This window comes from Octodon degus, unplaced genomic scaffold (genome assembly GCF_000260255.1).
Source record: "Octodon degus isolate 3935 unplaced genomic scaffold, OctDeg1.0 scaffold00073, whole genome shotgun sequence".
Classification (NCBI taxonomy): Eukaryota; Metazoa; Chordata; class Mammalia; order Rodentia; family Octodontidae; genus Octodon; species Octodon degus.
In genome coordinates this window covers 7,382,408-7,391,778 of record NW_004524649.1, presented here as the reverse complement: position 1 = coordinate 7,391,778, position 9,371 = coordinate 7,382,408, and the positions used below count along the sequence as shown (strand labels likewise).

Sequence of the window (9,371 nt, the reverse complement as noted above, 5' to 3'; positions counted from 1 at the left end):
GATTCTGCATTTTATTACTGAAATACCTGTCCTACACACCCACCCCACAATAAAAATCTAACCCATGACCCCTGCCCTGCCTCCAGCCAGCCGTGCCACCCGCCAGGCACAAGTGCTCAGGACGTCAGCCCACAGGCCATTGCGGAGTGTGCCCTCACCAGGGCCTCTTCAGGAACATGGAGGAAGGCGGGTGAAGGTGCCCACACTTCACCACCGCCCTATTTGAGGGCCTTGGCCTCTTGCTCATAGGCCAATTCCATCTCCTCATCATCTGGACAGGTGCAGGCAAATTCTTTCCAAGCATAAGCATTGCTCAAGTACCGATGCACTCTCCGAAAGGCCTCGGGGATGGTGAAGCCTCTGTACTTCTTACAGACCACCTGTACTATGTGCACCTTTGGCACCAGGTTGCAGTCACCCAGGGTGAGCTTGTTGCCATCCAGAAATTTCCTCCAAGAGATGCCCTCATCTTCCACACTGGTCTCATCTACTTCTTATGGTAATGGGACTATCAGGTAATTGTCTAAAACCTTCAAGGCTTTCAGCAGCCCCTTCTCCAGGTTATCACTGAGCATTGGGTCTGAATTCTTGATAGGCAAAAAATTTGGTAAAGATGTCAAACCCCACAGTGTTGGACTCAGGGTTCAGAGCTGCCAGCGTGGGGTACTTGGGTGGGCACAGCAAGGCCTCCAGAAACTCCTTGATCTTAGTGTCTGTGTGGACTTCCGTGCCATACAGCAGGAATGGGAGCTGTCCTCCAGGGCACAGTTTCTTCGCGGTCTCTGTGCGCCTCTTGGTGTCCACGGTGGTGACATTGAAGGTGACTCCCTTGAGCCACAGCACCATGAACAGTCTCTGGGAGAAGGGGCAGTTCCCAGTCTTGGCCCCATCACTGCCGGCCTTCATGAACAGCTCAAGTTGGGGCTGCTGCTCGGCCAAGGCTGCATCTGCACCCTTGTTTTGTCTTTTTGAGGCAGGGTTTTACTATGCAGTTCAGGCTGGCCTTGAACTGACTTTGTAGCCCAGGCTGGTTTCATACTTGCAGCCACTCTCCTGCCTCAGTCTCCTGAGTACTGAGATTGTAGGCATGATGTGCTACTATGCCCGGCTAGATTTTTGTATTTTTATGTAGATTTGTATCGGCTACTTAAGTGATTTTTTTTCCTTCTAATTTTCTGACTTGACTTGAGGATATGAATATACACAGGAACTGTTGCTGTTGAGATCTGGGCAGTGGTAACTTTATTAACTTGCATGCCTGGCTATCTTGATTCCCAGTGGTTGCTTGCAGTATTTAAAGTAAGCAACAAGCCTGAGATCATTCCCAAAAGTTTATGATTTAAAGAAGGAAAAGAAAGAGGGTGAGCGTGGAATGGAAACAATGCTGTTTAAATTACAAGCTGCCTGTAGCAGCCCCATAGAGGGCAGTTAACCCAGGTCACTTAAAATATGGTCATAATACCGAGAGTTAAAAATAATTTTACTTGAAAAGGACTTGAACAACTATCAAAAAGTCCAGGTGAACTGAGAAGTACATCAAAGGGATTTCTGGGCTGCATGCTCAATTTCAACTGTCCCTTTGCGGAAGGCCATTGGTTCCATGGTTTTTCCTCCACACTGGGGCCACATGTGATCTGTGACCCCAGATGCATTGCAAGTGCTCCTGTGGCTGAGGCCTGATGCTGCCCCTGTTGGTGTCAGAGGAGCCCTGGATGGCGGTGGCAGGAGCTGCTCTGTGTCTGCTCCCGGACTCCCAGGCCAGCAGCTGTGGGAAAGGCGCCCAGGACGGGCCTCACGGGTCTGTGCTCCGGTTAGACCGTGCATGTCACTGCAGAACAATGCACCCCCAGACCAAGGGGTTCAGACTGCGGTCAGGGTCTCCTGCAACCCTTCCAGACATTCCTCAGTGGCACAGCCTGTCCTACCCTTGTCCTTGTGAGGCGGGAGACCAATGTGGTGCTGGCTGGGCGCAGGTTCTTTGAGTTCCGCTCAGTGGCTGCTCTCTTGGACAGAGAACTGTGTCCTTGGTGAGTGTGTTTAACTCAGACTTGCTGTCTTTCAGTTGATGATAACAGCCTTGTTTTTATGAAGGACAAAATAAGATCACCTTTAATTGCACTTTCCATAGTGCCCAGATGCCTGTAGTCTTTCCTTTGTATACTTCTTTCTTCCTAGGCCTTGTATATTGTGTGTGTCCTTCTGTACCTATGAATATATTCACACGATGAGATCACAGTTTCACAGCCTGCTTTTTCCTCTGTATGACATTGTGGGCACTTTTGCTTATCTTCAAGTGATCTTTTCCCACCTTGTTTTTAACCGAAGCCTGCTGTTTGGCCATAGGTGCACCACAGTTCATTTATGGGGTTCACTGTGGCCGGGCCTTTGGGTTGGGCCCTGGCTTTTCCTCTTAGGAGCAAGGTCACAGCAAAGCAGTGCATGTTATGTCTCATGGAGTGGCTCAGAAGGTGGAAGCTCCCAGACCAGCCACTGCTGGGCAGTGAACACAGACAGCTCGGGGCTCCAGCGCTGCTTGTACCTTTTTCTTGTCTGAGATGAGCCCTTGGTCTATAGTTCGATGTGGCCTTGAGTTTTCCCTGTAGCTCAGGCTGGCCTTGAACTCAAGGCAATACTCCTGCTTCAACCTCCAGAGCTTGGAGGCATGCGCTACTATACCCAGCAGAATGTTAGTACCATTGCCATTGTGCCGTTGGCAAAGTTTCCTGCCTTCCTATCTCCAGCTTGGATGCAGTGCATCATTGGGAATCTCTACAAGTAGACAGATGAAAAACGTGGAATCATAAATCAGATTTTGCCCGTTTGAATAATTTTTTTGAAGAACGCCGCCATTTTCGAATTGCCCAGGACTTGGGAGGGGTGGGAAGGGAGAGGGTGCAGACTGTGTGGCAGCTGCCAGGTAACTCAAGCAGAAACCCAAGCAGCTTCCCAGCTCAAAGCCGCGTTCCCCACCCCATGCTGTAGCCAGCAAATTGGAGAATTGACTGTGCTGTCTCAGCCCTCATTTCTCTCAGCCCACCCGAATCTGCTGGTTCTACTGAGCAACGAAATAGCCAGCGCAGAGAGCAGAGGCAAAGGGCTGCACATTCCGACAGGATCGATTTGTTTTCAGCTGTCTGGAGGTAGATGTCCTGGCCACCTCCACGGCTACTGCCGCCTGTGACGGTGGCATTGCATGTCTGGCCCCACTCCTGCAGCTGATTAACTGGGGTCTGTGGCTGGCAGGCTCTCGATCCCAGTCCGAGGTCTCAGCCCAGGTGCACAGTAAAGTCCTTGGAGCCCTCGGGGTGACCCCGTCTCTGGCCCCATGGGAGGACTGGAAGAGAAGGGTTGACGTTCACCCTCACCAGGCCCTCCTCACTGGTACTCTCTTAGTTTATTCCTGCAGCCCCCCAAAAGAAAAGAAAAAGACACTTTGTACATATTTTCTTAAAACTTTCTGAAAGAGAAGGACTTTCTCTTCCATGTGAACTTTAGGAGCAAGGGCATTTCTTCCTTGGGGTGTTTGTTGTCTCTGCCATGACCTTTATAGCCCTTCACAGTCCATGTGCATCATAATGGTTTGGGGTTTCAGTGTGTTGTTTCTATAAACCCAAAGAAAACACATGGGCTTTTCTTCTGTGGCATGATAATGTGGCATGTGGTTTCTTTCTCTTTTTGTGGACTGGAGCCCTGCCTGCTGACCCTGTTGCTGAAGACTCTAGGCTGTCTCTCTGTGGCACGGTGTTATATAGGGAGCCTTTCAGTGGAGAGATGCTTCTGGCTTATCTTGCTTACCTTTTCTCTTCCCAGCGCAGTTGTTTTTGTTTATAAAGACAGGTGTGACATGCAATTGGGGAGGGTGGTGGGACTGGCCATTGTGACCCAGTGTCTTCCCTAGGCCTGACAGAAGCGGGGTTGGGCGGGTGCCCGGGTGGACATCTGCCTGCAGGAAGTGATTCTTCAGAGGCCCCGCCCTTAGGTGTCTGGCAAAGGCTGATGAATGAAGATACCTCACTTTCCAGAGTGTCCAGGACTTCCCACAGATCCATCTCAAAGGTCACCTACGTCCACTTCACTATGGGGAGGGCAGGGGTCACAGAGACTGCAGCAGATAACCAGAATTTTCTTTCTGGGACTCCACCAAGGTCTTATCCAAATGTGTGTAAAAGTCAAAAGTCAGGAGCATCTGCTGTACCCAATTTGAGAAATGTGATTGCTTTTTAACTGAGACATCAGCTGTCCTCAGTGAACCCACCAGTGTGATCTTGAAGGAACCACTGCAGCCCCGCTTCCGGCTCTCCGACTTTAGAGGAATGAATTATAAATGCAGCCCTTGCTGTGTTTTTTCAGATGTGTCTACATGGGACCTTCTGAGTAGGAACGTAGGAGAAAGGCCTGGAAAAGAATCAGAAGCCAAGGGGTGTTGGCCCTAAAGCCAGCATGGCAGGTAGGATAGCAGTCATGGTGAAAGAGTGGTACTTTGTGGCATGGGAGGGGCGTGACGAGGACAGAAGGGTTGACTCAGTGTGTACCTCGAGAGGGCCTGGAGCCACCCAGCCATGTGTCCACCAGTGCGCTAACCCCGGGCACCCAAACAGGAAGAGATGGCGCTGATTTCAAAAGGCCTCCCCGTGAAGGACAGAAAGTTATCACCCCTGCTGGTAAATAGCTTCCTTGTCCTGCTGTGGCTATTGCTTGCACCTTGCTGTGGACTACTGCCTGCTTTCCCATGTGCCATCAGAGACATGGCGGGTCCCGAGTCTGGACAGTTTCCATCTCTGGCATCTCACTGTACTATCTTTCACGGAGTTTGCATTTTGAAACTTGATTATATAGGAGACCATATTACAGCTGACCTGTGCTAAAAGAGGTCTGAAAATCATATCAGCAGTAAGCGTTAGGGTTTAAAGCCGGTCATCTAAACGCTGGAAGTGGAGATGCAGGTGTAGAGTGTGTACTCTCTGGGAAGGCAGTTTCCTGTTTTGTTCCCTGTCATCTCCTGTTTCTGTATGGCCTGCTGTCCCTTTTTTCCCTCTGCCTACTCACCTCAGATTCCATGAGAGAAATGATTTTCTTTCTGGTCTGTTTTGGGCTTGGGATCAGTAAGCTATTCCAAAGTATTGTCTTTCCTTGCTGGCCGGTACCTTGGCCTCTTGGGCCTCATTTGGTCCACCATGTTTGTCTCATCCTCTAAACTGTGGCTTGGGCAGAATGGAAGAAAAATTGGTGATACTCTGGGTTCCCTGTTAGTGAGGGCTCTTGGTGGAGAATTTGCTGTTTCTTAGTATTCAGAGTTAAGCCCACCCGGAGCCACATCCTTGTCCTGGGCTTCCAGGGAGCCAGCAGCTTATTTTTGGCTTTCCCAAGGCCACCTTTTTGAGTTGTAAAACCCTAACTTGATTTACATTTTCTTTGATTGCCTTGAAAGGCCAGTTGCCCAACAACTGTTGCTATGAGAACGATTCCAGTGGGTAGTGCTGTTCAGCGGCACCATATCAAAAGCACCAGGGGTCTGTTTAGTCATGGCGTGGGAGGAGGTTCTCTTGTACAGCACAGGAAAGTGACTGGCGCTAGTTGAGGTCTACAAGACACCTCCCAAACCGTGCCAGTGATTTTGTCTTTTGTTTTCTAGGCAGTCTTGGAACTTGAGATACTGCTTTTTTGAAGACTATAGCATAAAGATGAGATTTCTAATAATGAACTGTTTTGGTATGAGTTATGTATAAACTGGAGCTCTCTGATGGTCAGAGGAACAGCAGATCTGCCGCTCTCGGGACCTGATGTGAGCGTTGTGACTGTGCTCTGCTCTTAGCTTCCGTCTGTAGGTAGGGATCTTCACCAGAATGTCTGAGGGGCTGGTTACAGGTGTCCTCCGAATTCTGCTCTGCAGCTGGGTTAGAGAGACAGGCACAGTAAGCAGGCACAAGCCGAAGGGTTCAAAGTGGTTCCTGCTATCTGTTGTTGTAGACTAAGGTGACTAAGGCTATTAGGGTTGATAACTGGATGTCCCACAGGAGACTCTTGCACTCAAACCAGTGCTTTTGGAAGGTGCTTGAATCATGGAGGCAAGGTGGCTGGATACAAAGCTAGGAGGGGGGGGGTGCTGCTGGGAAGAGGTGGACAGGGGGCCTGGTAGCAAGGGTGCGTCTCCTCCCCCATCCTCCCCCTCTGCTTACTGGCCTCCTTGCCCCAGCAGTCCTCCTTTGCCAAACTGAAAGCCAAAATAAACCTCTTTAATTTGTTGGTGTTGTGTACTGAGTTCCAGCAAGGAGGTGGTCAAGACAGAGCTGTTACTCACTGCGTGAGCATCTGGTAATGCCACTCCAGGACTGGTATATTTAGCATGGTTTGGAAGTTAAAGCTCCACCTTCCCACAGGGAGTGGAGACCCAGATGTAGGCAGGCTTGTGCATGCCGCTGTGTGTGCAGGATGAGCAGCATGCCTCTGGTGGCCGAGCCAGGCTGCATTTTCTCAGTACTGTTAACTTCACTGCTAGGAGACCATCTCTTACAGCTGCGACATGGCTTCACCAAGCATTTACTCCTGGATGCTCATTTCCAACTTTCATTTTGTCCTAGCATGGCCACTCTCTACAGGATCTGGCATCACTGCCCAGGAGCGTGGCCACCTGATTAGAGCCTGAACTGGCCTCTCCTGTGGAGTGATGACCAAGCCTCAGTGTGCCTGCTGCAGGGGACACAGTAGAACAAACACAGAGCTTCCTTCTTGCTGAGTCTGAGATAAGGTGACCCTGCCCCTGGCAGGGGTTGGATTTGCATCTCCAGGGTCAGAAGTACAAAGTGAACCTGAGCAGAGCTGGGTGATAAATTGAACTTTGGTGGTGTCATTTTTTAGGGGCGTTAGGGGAATAACAACACTGGGACTGAACTCAGGCCTCCCGTAGTACTGCTCAGGGGCACTGTAGCCGTCAGCAGTGCAACCCTCAGCAGTGTCAGCTAAATGCTTCCCTGAATTGTTGAGTTTATCTGTCTCACAGGGACAGCTTTCTACACCATGGACGTTTGCAGTTGACTCCTGATTCTCAGACAGCAGTGCAGACAGACATCTGCTGGGATTGCGCCTCAGTAGTATTGGGGCTCATAGTGGTTTTCCTCTTTGAGGTACCGGGTGTGGAGCTAGGCAAGTGCTAGGCAAGTGTTCTACCACTGAGCTGCACCTCAACCCTTTTTACTTTTAAAATTAGTTAATTGACTAGGCTTCTTGTGATACAGTCTCTCTCTGTAGTTCAGGCTGTCCTTGAATTTGTAAGGCTTTTTCTGCTGTAGCCTCCTGAGTGCTGGGATTACAATTGTGTACTTCCACACTTGGCTTATTTTTGAGACATTATCTCACTAAGTCACCCAGGCTGACTGTATGGTTTTGTATCTAGTTGTCCCCCCAAAGCTTCACGCAGTCATAGGGTAGACTTCTAGACTTTGTGATTAATTCACAAGTCTAGACTTCTAGACTTTGGGATTATGGGTGTGAGTGTTGCTGGGATTATGGGTGTGAGTACTACACCCAGCCTGGGGCAGATAGCCTGAGTGCAACTTAAGGAGACAGACTTGCTCTCTGTTCCCCTTGTTGCCCCTGCTCCTATTTGCTCTTGCTGTCTTGCTCGTTGCTGCCACCATGAACTGCCCTCTGCCATGTGTGGCTCTGCCTTGGAGCCAGCTGAAGATGGACTGAAATCTCTGGTAACTGTGAGCTAAAGAAACCTTCCCTTCCCTAACTTTGAGTGTCAGTTATTTGTCCCAGAAATGAGAGAAGAGTAACTGAAACACTGACCTCCATCTTGCAATCCTCCTGACTCAGCCTGCCAGTTAGCTGGGATTGCAGGTGTATACCACCCCACCCAGCTCATAAATTTTGACGGTCTTTTTTTTTTTTTTTTTTTTTTAACAGAATCAACAAATAACCAGTTGAATTGACTGTTCTCTCCTTTGTATCACAGGGATTCTCTTTAGTTACTTCTTTGCATTATCCAAGAGTTAACCAGCCTGAAAACTGAACCACATATTTACTCAGATTCTTGATGGGGCAGGAGGCAGGTGGAGGAATGGGGGCTGTTGGTTCTAGGGTCTGGTGCCACCTGGGCATGCTGAGCTGCTGAGAGATTTGGGACATTTTATAAGCAGTCAGATTCACTTACAGTCTGGCTTGCTGACAAGGTGTGCAATTATTTTGAGCATTTTAATGTGAGAATCAGAGGTGGCCTTTCACGTGCATTTTTATGACAAGATGCCATCTTCCTGGGCCAGCATTAGTTGGCATGGATTGTGGTTTGCCCCACTGGGGATTTTTGGAATTTGTAGAGTGTTTATTGGAAGGAAGGTGTTTTGCTGGGAAGTTTTAAAATATGGAAGTGAAGCATTCTTACCCGGAGAGGGAACAGCGCGAGATGAGAAAAGGCTTCTCATCAGAAGCCCATAAGGAAGGAAGGAGAGGAAAATAGTTCAAGTCTTGAAAGAAAAACAAAACAAGACAAAATCCAAATGCCATGATTTTATAATTGTGAATCCAAAGAAGTTATCCTTAGGAGGTGGTGGTTCATACCTGTAGTCCCTGAACTCTGGGACTGAGGTGGAGACCACAAGTTCCAGCTCATCCTGCAGAACTTAGTGAGACTTTATCTCAAAATAAAAACACGAAAAGGCTTTGGGTGTAACTCAGTGTGAAGGCCCTTGATTCACTCTTCAGTACTGGGGAAAACAGTGAAGGAGAAATAAAAGGACTGTCGGGGAAACAAAAACTGATGGGATTCATGGCAGTGGGCCTGTTGTGCAGAAAATGTTGCAAGGTCTGCAGGTGGCAGATGGTGTGGTCTACACAGGGGAAGGCAGAGTCTCGGAGAAGGAGCAAGCGAAGGTGAAACAAAAAGTTCTATTTTTCTTACTCTTAATTGGCCCAGAAGTTAACTGTTTGCTTAACCCAGTTATAGTGAGGCCAACCTGGTAACCACTGTGTGTGGGTGAGTAAGATGAGCCAGGCAGTGTCACAGGGGTGGTGGAAGGGGGAGGCGCCCCCATCCCCTGCTCCACAGCACTTCTGCTGAGGGAGTGGAAGCACCCTCTCTTCAGGAGGTGGTTTGGGTTTTGAGTTTTGGTGTTTTCCTGGCCAGTGGTGAGTGAAGTGCTGTGATTCTGTCTCTGTGCTGGGCAGCAGCCCCAAACCCCAGCTCCCAGCCAGCCACGGGATCACATGGGACCCCACCGAGACTCCACTGTGTACCGCAGTGCTGAGCAGCCACAGTGGATTTATTGGGTGTGACCTGATACTGTACTGTCATAGGTGCTGGCTGTACAAGGGTATTTGATGTAGGAAGATTCTCTCTCTCTCTCTCTCTCTCTCTCTCTCTCTCTCTCTCTCTC

At 49.3% G+C, this 9,371-nt stretch overlaps 1 pseudogene; it reads right to left on the bottom strand.

Moving 5' to 3' along the window:
• Positions 1 to 218: 218 nt before the first annotated feature.
• On the bottom strand, positions 219 to 5,176 carry LOC101569482 (annotated as a pseudogene).
• Positions 5,177 to 9,371: the final 4,195 nt, after the last annotated feature.